This window comes from Pelodiscus sinensis, chromosome 7, assembly GCF_052426305.1.
Source record: "Pelodiscus sinensis isolate ZL-2025 chromosome 7, ASM5242630v1, whole genome shotgun sequence".
NCBI classification, from domain to species: domain Eukaryota; kingdom Metazoa; phylum Chordata; order Testudines; family Trionychidae; genus Pelodiscus; species Pelodiscus sinensis.
Genome location: NC_143058.1, coordinates 22082251 through 22097247, shown reverse-complemented (window position 1 = coordinate 22097247; position 14997 = coordinate 22082251). Strand labels below are relative to the sequence as shown.

General features: G+C 39.0%; 1 protein-coding gene across 1 annotated transcript in view; it reads left to right on the top strand.

Moving 5' to 3' along the window:
- Positions 1–14997, top strand: part of LRP1B (LDL receptor related protein 1B) — a 1362068-nt gene that overhangs the window by 1332359 nt on the left and 14712 nt on the right. The window lies entirely within an intron of this gene.

Below are 14997 nucleotides of genomic sequence, written 5' to 3'. Positions count from 1 at the left end.
CTAAGTTACTTTAATAAACAATGCATCTGCATCATAAAGTTTTGGGGTGAGGTGAATTGTGCACAGATTCATTATCTGCTGCTAGTCTAACTTGATATTAAATTTACAGAGTAATTAAACAAAGGCCACGTGGCTGCCATTTTAACAGTTGCACTTGTATTGGTAAATCTCTTTGTTAACTTAATCTGGAAATTAGGTTTAAAAAAGCATTAGCACAAATAATAAAGAATTAGAGAGCTCTCTTCTTAACTGTTTTCATCCTTTATTGACTCAATTTATAATTTGCCTTCATTTTTATATTACATTTCTCTCAAGCAATTTCAGACATGCTTGTTGAAAAGAAACTGCTAATTCTCATCAGGAAAGAAAGTTCGTCTGACTTGTACCTATTGAAAATAAATCCTGGCCGACATCCTCATTGATTCTACATACCAGAGTAAGCAGCACAGGGCTTCAGATAACTGTTCTGATGCAAGGATCAGAATTCAAATGAAAAGCCAATTACATATACTTCAATTTGATAAAATACAGAAACTCCAACAGATTTAACATATAGCCTCATCTAAATGCTTGGTGTATAACCACATGTTTTCAGTTATTAGTAAACACATAATATTGAGGTTTTGCTGGAATGTAGTGATTAGAATGAGGAATTATTCTTTCATTTTTTTGAGAATATACGCTTACAATTCCTTTCCCCCAATACTTCAAAGCAATAGAACGCTCTAGACCTTGAGCTACAGTAATTCTGTGGAAAATCAGATCAGTGTTCTGAATGAACATACAGTGAAGGCAATCTTCATGTGTGTCCATTAGTTGTCAATAACTGATTAATAAAATTCAAACAATTTGGATGGAACTATGTATCAATTTATGGAGGGTATGGTTGACTTAAATCTGTCTTTCTTATATTTTAATATAATAGTGCATCTCTCTCTGTCTTTAGTATTTAGAAAACTGCAGTTATATAATAGAAACACCCACTTATACTAACTTTTGAAAATGTGCTGTCAGTGGATTTTCTCCTTACTGTCTAAACTGGAGCACATCATGATATCTTTAGGAATTGTAAAAAAAAATCTGTATTTTGATATGTGAAATGGAAAGTTTAATAGAGAAATTGACAAGTCAGTCATTTATGAACTGTCTCCCACGATTTTTTAAAAAGTGTGTTAATTATGTAATTTGTAAGCCTGCACTTTTTCTCCAATGTACTTGATTGTTGCTAGCTTTGTTATAAAAGATTTTTTTTCAGGTGGGTGGGTAGAGTTAGATTTTTTTCTCTGCAGCTTTACCTTGATTTACCAAAATCAGAGATGATATTCTGATGTCATTGAAGTTAATAGCAAATTCCCACTGTCCTCAGTGGAATGAGAATTTCATTCCAGGAGAACTGAATTACTTAGTAACTTGTGGAGTAGCATAAATAGAGGTTTTATGTAACACACATTTGATGACAGCTCATTCCACATTTGGGGCAGATCCTCAGTGTGGTCCACCAATGCAAGCTGCTAAATTGTGGAGAATAAACTAGGATGGCATTAAACCATCTGTGAATTCATCCAATATTGGGGTCACTGGGGTAAGGTATAACAGACACAAAGCTGCTCTGAATCCCAGCTGTACACAGTCTCAATGAGCCATTCTAGAAGCAGGGCATGACAGGACTACAGGGGCACAGAGACCCCTTCCCTTTCTCTGGTAGTGAAATACACTGATGGCCAGGAGGTGGTTGATACAGCAATTGCTATGAGTTAAAGCTCTGCACCACCAGAGGATCCCCATAAGCAGGAAGAATGCTCTGCTGCTCAGTTTGATTTGATTTTGCCTCCTTCTTGCATTGGTAGCCCGGTGCAAAACTGCAAAACGGTCACAGAATAGCAAAATGGTCACAGAAATCTAGGATCTTGTGTGTCTTTTTAGTTTTCTTTACTTTTGTGCTTTTCTGGGACTGGAAATAAAAATACCACAATTCTATAAGTAAGATGGTTTCACAATATTTTTTATCAACCATGAACTGAGCGAGCTAGATCTCTCAAGAATTTGAAGCCAAGTAATACTGAAAGACCAAACTAAACCTCTAAAACTGTAGTGTCCATCTTTCATTACCACATATAGAGTTACCAAAATGGTATTATACTAACATACCAAAATGATTAAAATATCTACAGTTCTTCAGCAATCTTACAGATTACGTACAGCATAAAATAATTGATAACAAAACACTGTCATGAATTACAAACATATCTTTGCATCTTGGAAATAAGTATTTTTTCGTTATTATGATAGGAATCTTATCTTCCTGTCACTAACCTTTTAAAAAAGCTGTCAGCCTGCAATTCACTATTGCTACTCATGGCAGGAACTCAGCTTGAACATCAAGGGAAAATACTAGAGATATTAAAATAATTTTTAAAAAGGTGCATCCTCATCTTCATCCTAATATACTATTAACAGGCCGTGCTTATGACAGTTACCAGGGACAGTCCAGACTTCTATGTGAATTCTGTGGTTATATTCCTTCCCCAATGAACTGGATCCTCGGTCTCCATGTTTCACCCTTCATCTATATAACCCAACTTTAAAGCTATATTTGGGGCACTAGCAGCTCAGTCCCATCAGAAACCTTCTCTTTGCTTCCTTCTCCCTGTCACTGTTATGCTGTGGTAGTGGAGTATCCCTATCCCAAGCCTCCCAACATTTCTAGTGACCAAAGTGGGAACCAATTCTACTTAGATTTGACCTATTTGCCTCTCCATAAATGGAAATAAAAGCCAGACATACCAAATTTGATTGGCATTCCAACATTACACATGAATTCACAATGTTAATGAAATTTGGTCCATCTGCCCCACCCTTTCCATCTATGAAGGCTCAGATGGGCCAAATCTGAGTAGTGCTTTAATGCCGCACACAGACCCCATCATGTTTTGGGGGCCTTTAACAGAGTTAGCACCCACTTCTTGCAAAAGCCCCCCCATAATTGGATGTACCAGCATTCTTTAATTCTGGTGATCACTTTTGATGATTCTCAGGTTCTTGGGGTTTTTTTCAGCATCTCAGCTCTGCAGACAATCCACATGCTGCCTTCACGTTAACCAGAACCCTTTTGGGAAATACAGTCCATTCGGGTTTCTAGTAGTATTCCTTTGGGACGGCGTCTCTCTATCACTCACTAGGGCTTTGATCTGTAAGACATCATTAGTATTCTTAGTGTCTGCTAGGGTAGCTTGTTGAGTTTCTCTGAACCCAGAGCTGACTTAGTCCTGGAATCATGAGAATGCTCTAAACAGATATTCTTTCCTCACCAAGCCAACATTGCTAGAGACAGAATGTATGTGGATTATGGTCAGCCAGGGGCTCCTATACAGCTCAGTGTTTGGACCTAATTGGGAGGTGTAGTCTGAGCTGTTTCTCATATCTTCCCTTCCAATTCTGCAGTACCCGTTCTTTGTTTGTTTGTTTGTTTGTTTGTTTTTGTTCTGGTGTATGTGTGTGTTTGCCCCTAATGGATTGTATATCTCTGATGACCACATTAGCTTTGCACTGGAGTTTTTCTTCCTGAAGTCCACAGAGCAAGGTCAGACAAAATGTGAGGCCCAGAACCCTTGGACATCAGGGTCATTGAGAATTAAATTTTAAAGCTAGAAGAGAGTGTTGTGGTTATCTACTGATCTCTACAACACAGGCCATAGACCCTCCCTGAATTAATTACCCACAAGACCACCTGTTTGAGAAGGCAGGGAGCAGAAAACTTGGCCCATTACTCAATAATTTATTTTTTTCTATCTGTGTTCCACGTGGAAAGAGTGCTATAAAAAGGGAAAGAATAAATATCACCCTATCAGCACACAACTGTCAAAAATACCCTGATACTCTAGATATGATAGACTCTCCCCTCCCCCCTCATAATAATGCCTAGTAGGTGAGACCTCCCTGCTCCACGTACTTGGGTTAGGCTATCGCATAGAAGGGGACAAGGATGATGGGATTCAATAAAGAGTAATGAAGGGCTTATTTTGCCCTGTGCAAGGCAATTTAAAGATAGTTATCGGACACAAAAACTCACCATCCTAATGATTCTGTTTTTCTCAAAGATGGCCCTGGATCTCAGCATTAAACTGTGTTAGAAAAGCGGAGTTCTTCAAATTCTTGATCAATCACCCAAAAGGTATCCAGATTCCTAAGAGTAGCCAGTCACATCCATTTTTCTGTCAAATGACCTAGTCCATCATGAAATAAAGTCTCACATCTCACCTTTTTTAACCAATTAAGCCATGTTTCCTAATAGCCAACAAATCACTCACAATTGTCCCTTTAATGGCTCCTCTAAGGATATAGAACCGTACTGCATCTTCCATGATGACAAAGTAATTCTACATACTCCAGAATCCTTTCAAACAAATGCAAACACATTTCTTAGGCAAGAGTTCTACATTTCCTGTGTTCAAAAGGCTGTGACTCAAACATAGGCAAGTAATGAAAATATATCTAAAAATGCACCGACTCCTTTAGAAATCATGCTGTACATTTTTCTCTTTTTAGACTAAATACCACAGGGAAAGAAGACCCAACATTTTAATATTAAACTGATGAATAAGGAGGCTTATTTAGCATCAAGTAAACTAGTTCATGAAGGGATCAAAATCCATTGGTAAAGGGCCATGGAGTTAACATAAGACACATGAACATAAGCAACCACAGAAGAGGGAATATGCAAGATTTTTACCTGATTCACCATCAGTGCTACAAACTAATTATGTACTTTTCTGAAGATGTGTACTTTGGCATGATGTTGATCCTGAATTCCTAACAATTCCTATTTGGAATAAAAGGGTCATTTTCCCCCTTTCCTCTAATTTCTCTTTATTGCTCACTGTGGCTCTCCTTATTGCTCTCACCTGTAACTGACTGGGAGAGAAGTCCAGAAGCAGAATGGTAAATTTATCCAATGACATGTCCTGCAATCAGAGCTTCTCCAATCAAACCTCTCCTGCAATCAGGTCTACTTTGGATGTATGCATTAGGGGGACAGCTTGTGTAGCCTTCTAAGAGCATTATATTTGTAGATAGTAATAGAAATGTAGCCGTGTTAGTCTGGTGTAGCTGAAGCAAAATGCAGGACTATGAAGCACTTTAAAGACTAACAAGATGGTTTATTAGATGATGAGCTTTCGTGGGCCAGACCCACTTCCTCAGATCAAATAGTGGAAGAAAATAGTCACAACCATATATACCAAAGGATACAATTAAAAAAATGAACACATATGAAAAGGACAAATCACATTTCAGAACAGAAGGGGGAAAGTTAGATGTCTGTGAGCTAATGGTATTAGAGGTGATAATTGGGGAAGCTATCTTGGTAATGGGTAAGGTAGTTGGGGTCTTTGTTCAATAGCCCCCGGAGAGTGTCGAATTTTAACATGAATGACAGTTCAGAGGATTCCCTTTCAAGTGCAGATATAAAAGGTAATGGTACCCATTACCAAGATAACTTCCCCAATAATCACCTCTAATACCATTAGCTCACAGACATCTAACTTTCCCCACCTCTAATATCATTAACTCACAGACACTTACCTTCCTTCCTCGCCCTCCCCCCCCCCCGCATCCCCCTTCTGTTCTGAAATGTGATTTGTCCTTTTCATATGCGTTCATTTTTTTAATTATATCCTTTGGTATATATGGTTGTGACTATTTTCTTCCACTATTTGATCTGAGGAAGTGGGTCTGGCCCACGAAAGCTCATGATCTAATAAACCATCTTGTTAGTCTTTAAAGTGCTACATAGTCCTGCATTTTGCTTCATATTTGTAGATAGCTATTGTCAAATTGTCAACTTTCAAATGTGTAAAGCAAGTTTCTTTGTACAATACATTTTATCTACACCTTTGGCAGCACTCGTTTGGTGGGTGATACAAGCAGCACAGGTAAAGCCTGGAGTCTTGGAAGAAATGCCTGGACTGCTTCTAGTAACTAAAGCAAGAGTCACAATCTATTCATAGCAAAGTGAAGTAGAGATCAGATACAGAAAAAAAATAAGTAACAAATTTTCCATTTATTTTAGTCATATGCCCACCTATATTTTCCATCAATTTCATGTTTTGCTTACATGGTTTTGCATCTCTCTCTTCTCTCATCATTAGTGCATTATATGGATATTCATGCCCCAAAACATGCTTATTAATACAATTCTTACTTTGTATTATTATTATTATTATTATTTGCATCAAGGTGCCACATGGGGACACCAGATAGGATTGATGCCTCATTGTAAGAACAGTTATAGAAATATGTAGTAAAGGACATACCCTGCCCCAAGGAGCTTGCAAGATAAACTGAGGCAAGAAGTAACAATAGCCTGATACAAATCCTGTTGAAGTCAATGGGAGTCTTTCCACTTACTACAGTGGGCTTTGACCCCAACCCTTAGGTGTCTGTGATACGGGAGTATAAGGGCAACAAAAATCAGATCATTGGGTTATGTCTACACAGCAACATTATTTTGAAATAACTAGCATTATTTCAAAATAACATAGTCCGCGTTTACACAGCCAGCAATTATTTCGACATAATGTCGAAATACTGTCAAGCTGGAGGATTTCTCACTGTGGCTCCCGTAACCCTCATTTTATGAGGAGTAAGGGAAGTCAGAAGAAGAGTGCTCTATTTCAAAATAAGTTCTGTGCATACAGCACCAAAACCCGAAATAAGCTATTTCGAAAAAAGCTACATAATTGATATAGCTCTATTTGCATATCTTATTTCGAGTTAAGCCCTGCTGTGTAGATGCACCCTGGGTTACTTATTGCAAGAACTGTACAGTTCTTGATTGTTAGAAGTAATTTTTTGTGTAGTTACTTTTAATTAATAAAATAATCCTTGAATTCAGGATATGTAACCAAGAAAGAAGGAGGGAGTGACAAATAAGGACAGGCAAAGTTGAGATATTTCCTAAAAGTGAGGACAAGAAGCTTTAACTTGATTGAGTGAAACAAGGGAAATGAATGAAGTGATTCAAAGAGGGAACTGCTGCAGTCAGAGCAATGAAAAAAGCTGACCATCAGAGCTTCATTTTCTATTGATTAGAAGCAGACAGTATGTCTGTTAGGGATACCAAAAAGGAAGAAATTGCACTAATCAAGATGGAAGAACTTTTCTCAAGCACATAGTCCTTACAGTACTACACCTCTCTCATTATCTCTGTTCTCTCATACAGCTTTTTAAGTGTGAACATTCAATCATAGTAAATCCCTCTCTCTCTCTGTAAATATACTATGTGTGCAAAAGAGGGTTTCAAAGCAATGGCAGAACTCCTGTCAATGAGGGCATTTTAAAATATCTAGGGCATATTCTATGTCTAGCAAGAAAGCAGGAGGTGTACTAAAGACACTTGACCTAGCACACTGATTGCATTTTCTGAAATCAATGTTGTATCAGGTCAGAGCTAGCAATACAGCAATGAGAAGGCTGAATGAAACTAAAAGGCAATTCGAAATGATAGTCGGTCAGTGCAGTGACAGATGAACAGATTTTGTTAAATATTTTACAGTAAATGTAACTCCATAGGGTGCAGTTAATGGGCTACCTAATTATAATTACGTTGAAATTTTCACATTATAGTTTCAACTGAACGGGAAAGATCTTTGTGAACTAATGTAGTACGAACATTTTCAATTTGGAAGGGATCAATAAAATGTAATTGTATGTTCTGTGAGATTTTTTGCTCAAACTGTATCCCAAAGCAACATGCCTTGGAGACTTAAATAATTCAGTTGGCAATGCACAAAGTAATAGTGCATGGGAGAGATGAAGAGATGTTAGCAAAGGAGAAAAAATATGTTGCTCTTTGAAATGTTCTGCATAGCTTCCAGGCACAGTAGATTTTTTTTTTAAATTCCCTTTAGGGTGTCATTACAGGGTACAGTTAAAAGTGTTTGATTTCCTCAAATGTGCATTTCCATGACTTTACATGTTTAGTTTTCTTCTATCTTTAAGTCTACATTTCCTAGGTTTGTAATGCTTGGGGTCTTTTTTGTCAATAAAGCATCCCTGTGATAATCTTACTCTTAAGTTATGGGTACATATTCAACAATAAATTCGTTTTTAAATAGTTTTTTGTCTGGAAATTCCCTTACTTTTTAATGATTAATTAATTATTAGAAAGTCACTCATAACAGCAACACAGAAGGAATAGTACTATATGATATTTCTTCTGCTTAGAAAATATAGAGTATCGACCTAAAATCTGAGGGTCAGATTTACCATTAAATTCTTTCTCAAAATAACCAGACCATTCTGGCCAGATTCCCTCAACTCCTGAAATCCACATTTCCTTACTTACATACATTTCTGTTTTCTCCTTTCTCTGTGTGTGTCTAGAATAAGCACTTTTATGTTATGATGAATATGTGCTATTCCTTATCCGCAACTAAGTGGTTGAATCCCTAGTGTAAGGACAAAATCAACTTAAACTTAATTATAGATACATAGAGAGAGCTTCCATAATTTCTTTATCTTATTTTCTAATCTCTGGAGGTGCCGTTTCATGGACTGGAATAATTTATCTATTAGATGTATTGCTTATCCTATCCAATGTAAAAGTAAAGCAGAAAAAAATATCCAAAGCTAAAATATCAAAATAAGTGAGAGCAGCTATCAGTCAAACATATACAAGGGCAGATAAAACACCCTCAAACCAAGCCATTCTTTCAATAGGTGCTGCAAGGTGGATGTAGCATGCGGTTTTGAAATGTATAACATTTCAGTCAACTATGATCCCCTAAAATCTGTGTGTGATATTTTTATATATTTAATTCCTTTCTAATTTTCTGCTTGCCTGTTTCAAATGTCCTCCAGATAGCAGATAGAGAGATTCTTAATAAAACTCTGTCAGTCCTGATTCCCTTCCTTCATGTAAAAGGTTTGTCAGTTGGTATACATAGTGTTTGTTATCTTCTACTGTGAATAGTTATGAAAGTTGTGTTTCATCTTAGGAAGCTTATCTGTGAGTCAATAAAGTGGCTCTCATACCGATCTAAAAAGAGCCTTAGTTTTAAGAATTTATATTAGAGCTGCCTCTGTGCAGGGGTAGCCAAGTCTGGGAGTGGGTAGGGCTCAGAAAAGGAGGTTGAGAGTGCTTGCCATATGACAATACCCGTAAGAAATAAGTGGGGGGCTCAGGGCATTGGATTGGAGGGTCAGAGCAGGAGACAGCAGTAGAATGGGGGCTTGGAGATCAAGTATTGAGGGATGTGGGGGATGCAGGAATCAGGGCAGGGAGTAGGAGTGTGTGTGTAGGGGGGCAGGGGATTGTTGTGGCTGTGTGTATGGTGGAGTGTGGGGGAGTGCTCTGGGCTGGATCAGTCCCATTTGATGACTCTGCTCTGAGCTGCTCCTGGCCAAATGGGAGCCAGTGCCCATAGGCACAGGAAGGGAATGAAGGATGCAGGGGGTGCTGCAACACCTTTGAGCTTCTGGTCTAGTGCTAAGGGCTCTGCTTCTGGCAAACTCCTGACATTAATTGTTCTACAGCTTCCACCACATCTTCCAACTCCTTGCTAGCTAGATGTACACCAACAATGCAATTTCTGTGAGCCTGGGCATGGCCAGTTCAGGAATATCAAGTGTGGATTCTGTATATTATAAGACAAATTTTCATAAAACTTCTTGGTGCAGGGACCATGTTATTCTATATATTGATACAATGGGGTCTTCAACTTAACCGGGGCTTCTGGATGCTACCACAATACAAATCATAAATAATAACAGTAAACCAGGGACTTCTCTTCTCCCAGTTTATAAGTTTTTTTTAATTTTAGTGGTGTGAATTTTGGAGCAGGGATGTTAACTAGAATTTTGACAATAATTGTGCTGGGCTCACAAAATACAGCTTTTCTACTATTTGATAATGTGTTATTTAAAGCAAAAAAAAAAAGATAATGGATTTTTCCAGGGGAGAAATATTGTGTATGAGTAAAACACACTTTCTATTCTCCCTTCAAAGTTCAACGTCTATGTTGTAGGGGGTATTCACAAATTCTGTTTTAATCCTACACCAAGATCAGGTATTATGATCTAGTAACGTTTGGAGAGATTTTCTGAGCCCCTACATTCTTGCAAAATTTTCCTGTAAAATTTCACATTGATGTTTTGAGAATGAACCTTCATTAATTAATTCCGCTTCCTTTTTCAGCTTGTCATGTTTCAGAAGGCCACATCTTCAGGGTTGATTTCCAAAAGAGAGGTGTTTAAGATTCATCAGTTTGAGTCTCTCCCCATCTCTAAAAACCTATTCTTTTAAATATTGTAGTCAAAGCTAGATGTAGCCTTTCAAAAATTGCATCTCAGCAAGTTTAAATCACATGCTGCAGAATTCCTCATCAGAATTGTAGACATATTGCAACATTTTCATTCTAAGATTGTCCAAAGATAACAGGTTAGATGGTAAACTATGAAGATTTATGGTGTTTTTGTAATGGGATTAGAAATACTTAATTTGTAATCATGCATTGGAAGGTGATCCTGTGAACTGGCAACCACATAAGCAGTCATTTTGTAAGGTAGACTAGAACAATAATAATTTCCATATGATATAATGGCTCTAAAGGAATTTATTAAAAATGACACAAATACAAAAAAGGAGTATATAGGTTTTATGATAGATTCATAATGTATTATGTGCTTTTGGTATATGTTAAGATGATGACAAATAATAATGAAAATGCAACTTGATTTGAGTTTTCAAGTTAATTGCATACATTATTGTGTAGCCTATTTTCTGACATTAATTCAACTAATCCCTTCCCTGAAGGCTAGAACTTTAAATTTGTTGTGATCATTTTTAACTGTGAGGTCAAACCAGAGCCATAACTGCCAGCATGTTATAGTTTTTCCATTGTGCAAAAGGGTTTTCAAGTAGTAATTAGCCAATTAGTGAATGTGTTAATAAATACCATCTATGAAACTAGTCTAGAGGTTCCATCTGTAGAGCATGTTGTAGGGGAGTATAGCTCATGATCAGTTTAAAAATATTTGCCTATATTTTAAATTGTACAATTCAGGTGCCCTATGCTGTGGGCTGGGGAAAAGGAAGGGTAACTCCTTTCTCCCCAGTAAATGCACTAAGACAAAATAAACAAATTCCTTTGGAGTGGAAGAGGCAAATTATAGCACCCATTTATGCTCCTAGGTTTCCACACAACTTGATCCATTGTATTTTGTACTTTTCCAAAGCATCAGTATCATTGGCCAGCATCACTGGACTCTGTATACATCCCAAGTTTCTTCCAAAGGTACTTACCTCATTCCATTTCAATGAACCCATATACTTACCTATCTTCTCCTGAAACCCCACAAGGACCACAGGGAGATGGCACTGCACACCTTAGGTGTCTACAAGGCAGCCGCCTTTTACTTACAATGCACAAAACCCCTCTGCAGAACTCCATGGCTCTTTGTCTCATCCACAGAGAGATTACAAGGGTTACCCATTTCAAAACAAAGACTATCTAAATGGATTTCAGGCTGTATACACCTAGCCTATAGTATATTTCAGAGGGACCCTCCGTTCAACATACTTGCTCACTCCACAAGAGCGATGGCAGCGTCAACTGCATTCCTCTGGGGCATACCAACAGAGGAAATCTGTGAGGCTGCCACATGGGCCTCAGCGCATATTTCCATGCAGCATTATACCACTCAGACCCTGCGGACTCTGATACACATTTCAGCTGAACAATACTCTCAGTCACTGACTCACAGTGCCCACCACCAAGTACGACTACTGCTTTGTAATCACCTAAGATGGAGTAACCATGGGGACACACCTTGAAGAAGGGAAGGTTACTCACCTGATTCGGTAAATGGAGTTCTTCAAAATGGTTGTCCCTGTTGGTGGTCTACCACCCACCCTTCCTCTCCTCTGCTTCCAACTCATCTACATCTGTGTCAGAGAAGGAACTGAAGAAACAGTTGGCTGTACATGAGAAATAGCTGTTTCAAATGTCATGTACTGGCATTCTGTGGACACTGCTACCTAAAGTCTCTGATTAGTGGTGCAGCGTTGCTCAAGTACCTAAGGTTGAGTACCCATGGAGACAACCATCTTGAAGAATTCCAGTTATGGCATCAGGTGAGTAATCTTCCCTTTTAGGAATACACAAAGTCTAATGGCCACAGATACAATCACAAGTACAAAAAAACTTTTCTGTATTACAATTTTTAAGGTAATGAATACAATTTACAATTACCATGCATATAGAAATCCCACAAAAACATGCTCTGACTAAAACATCCTATTCATATCCTCACAGATATTCTAGGGGGCAGTGAACCTGTCCATAATCGTTGATAGAGGTATTTGTTCTTCTGGGGTTGTCTATGGTGCTGTCTCTTCGGGTCTTCCTTACTTATACACAAATAGGGAAACTCTTTTATATTGTGGTTCTGACCACAGCAAACACTTTCTGAATATTCATGAGGATTTCAATCTTCTTTTCCTTATCTATACTTCCAAACCCTGTGACTACCAGGGTGACCAATTTTTCAGAGGTTGTTTAGTTCTTTTTGGGTATGTCTACACTACCCCGCTAGTTTGAACTAGCGGGGTAATGTATGCATACCGAACTTGCTAATGAAGCCCGGGATTTGAATTTCCCGGGCTTCATTAGCATAAAGCCTGTGCCGCCATTTTTAAAAGCTGGCTAGTGCGAACCCCGTGCCCGTGGAACGAGGAGTACAGATAGTTCGGAATGACTACGTAGTTCGAACTATCTAGTTCGGCACGGGGTTCGCACTAGCCGGCTTTTAAAAATGGCGGCGCCGGCTTTATGCTAATGAAGCCCGGGAAATTCAAATCCCGGGCTTCATTAGCAAGTTCGGTATGCATACATTACCCCGCTAGTTCGAACTAGCGGGGTAGTGTAGACATACCCTTTCTGATTAACCTCTCTACACAAAATGTATCCTATATCATCACAGGACATTCCATGATGTTACAATTAATTGTTTTGTGATCTTGGATAATACCTTGTAGTTTATTGTAATCTAGGGATTTTTTTAGCATTACCTGTGGGTGCATTTTTTACAGTAACCTTGTGACCTTACAAGCATAGTTATTTCTAGGTCACTTGCTCATGTCAAGTATTCTTAAGCCATGGCCAAATATGGCTAAGCTAAAATCATACAAGCCTTAGCTGTTAGGTGTAACAGTCCAGCAATGCTTTAATTATATACCTAATATATTTTCAGTGCTGCTAAATGTGTCAGTCTTATACTTCTATAAGCCTACAACTTAAGTCTATTTACTATACATAGATTACATATGAAATCTTATACAAATTGACCATAACACTACATAGCATAATGACAAATGATGATAATGAACTAAGGAACTACAGTATTTTATTTTATCAGTCTCAGAACAACTAAGTAGAAATACATCAAACTATTTTGCAAATATTTTATAAGCTTAGTACACCCACATTCCAGGAGTGTATACATATTTTCTTGTTAGTGCGACTAGTCACCCTGCAAACTGCATTGTATAAAAAGTTAACTATAGTCCTATTAAAGATATTAGCACAATGAATTGAAGTTATCTTTTCATTGTGCATAAGCTGTATCATTAATGTGATGTGTTCTACAGGTTTGACTTCCTTGGACCCGGATGAGGAATTTTGCCCGACCAGGGATGGTCATTTCTCAGCCCACCCCATCTCCATCCCACCCCACCCATGGCCTTGCTGTCAACCTCCTAGTCAGCTCCCCCCCTCCCACCAGCCCCTCTGCATGCAGGGATCCTGGCCCCACCATGATAATCCTGCTTCTGGCACATACAGTCCCACTTCTGGGCTCCATCCCCGTGGAGCAGCGCACATTCTGGGATCCAGTTGCACTGCTGGCCAATAAGCCCCACTTGGGCTTCAGCCTCACTGGGCAGCCCCACGGCCTTCAAGCCTCCCCAGGCAGCTCTGCCTGGCAGCGGTGGGGCTGCTAGGCTTTTAGCTCTGCCTTAGGGCAGCCCCACTCATGGCCCCGCTGCCAGGCAGCTCCTGGCTCCACAGGGAAGCTGCACTGCCTCCCAGTCCCACCAAGCAGATGTGTCACTTAACAGTAGTGGGGCTGCTGGGCTCCTGGTTGTGCTATCAGGCAGCCCTACTGCCTTCTATTCTCAACGGGCAGTTTTGCTGCTGGGCTCCAGCCCTGCTACCTCCCTCCCTTCCCCTCCTCTCACAGTGTTGGCACCAGGCAGCAACACTACTGCTGGGCTCCTGGTTTTGCTCTCCACATGGCAGCCCTGCTATTGAGCTATAGCCCCGCTGCTGGGCACCAAACAACCAACCCTCCACCAGGACTCTCTGGTCCTGGGACATCCATGGTCCCGCCAAACCACAGATATTACCAGACCAGAGGGTCCTGCTTAAGAGAGTATGGATATGTAGTTGCTTCTAACTTGTTATACATCCAAACTGATGAGCAATATCTGACAGCCCATTGCACAACATGCATTGGAGACAGAAAAAAATGTCTTTGTCCTGCAGTATCCAGTATGGAAACGTTCAGATTCTGTAGTAAACTTCATCTGCAAACAGATTTCATGAATTTGTTTCAGTTTTAAATGGATTTTCTGACAAGTAGTTTGTCTTTGCCTTCTGTGATCATTGATGGAGAGTAAATGTCAAAACTTGAACAAATATTTGATGAAAACATATTTTATATTTGCCCAGCTGCAACAGAAGATCTAGTGTGTGCATCCATGTGCCTCTACTCAGAAAAGCACTTAAGCAGATACTTAACTTACAGAATATGGGTAGTTCTATAGAACTACTTGTGGTCTTGAAGCAAAGTGAATGCTTAAGTGGTTTGCTGGATCAGAGCCTCAGACATGTAACAGACACAACACCAGGTGACTGATCTTACCAAAAGCAACTATCCAATTAAGGTTGAAAAGGAAACATGGAAAGGTGTCAGAAAATAGAAGTTGAGCATTGTATG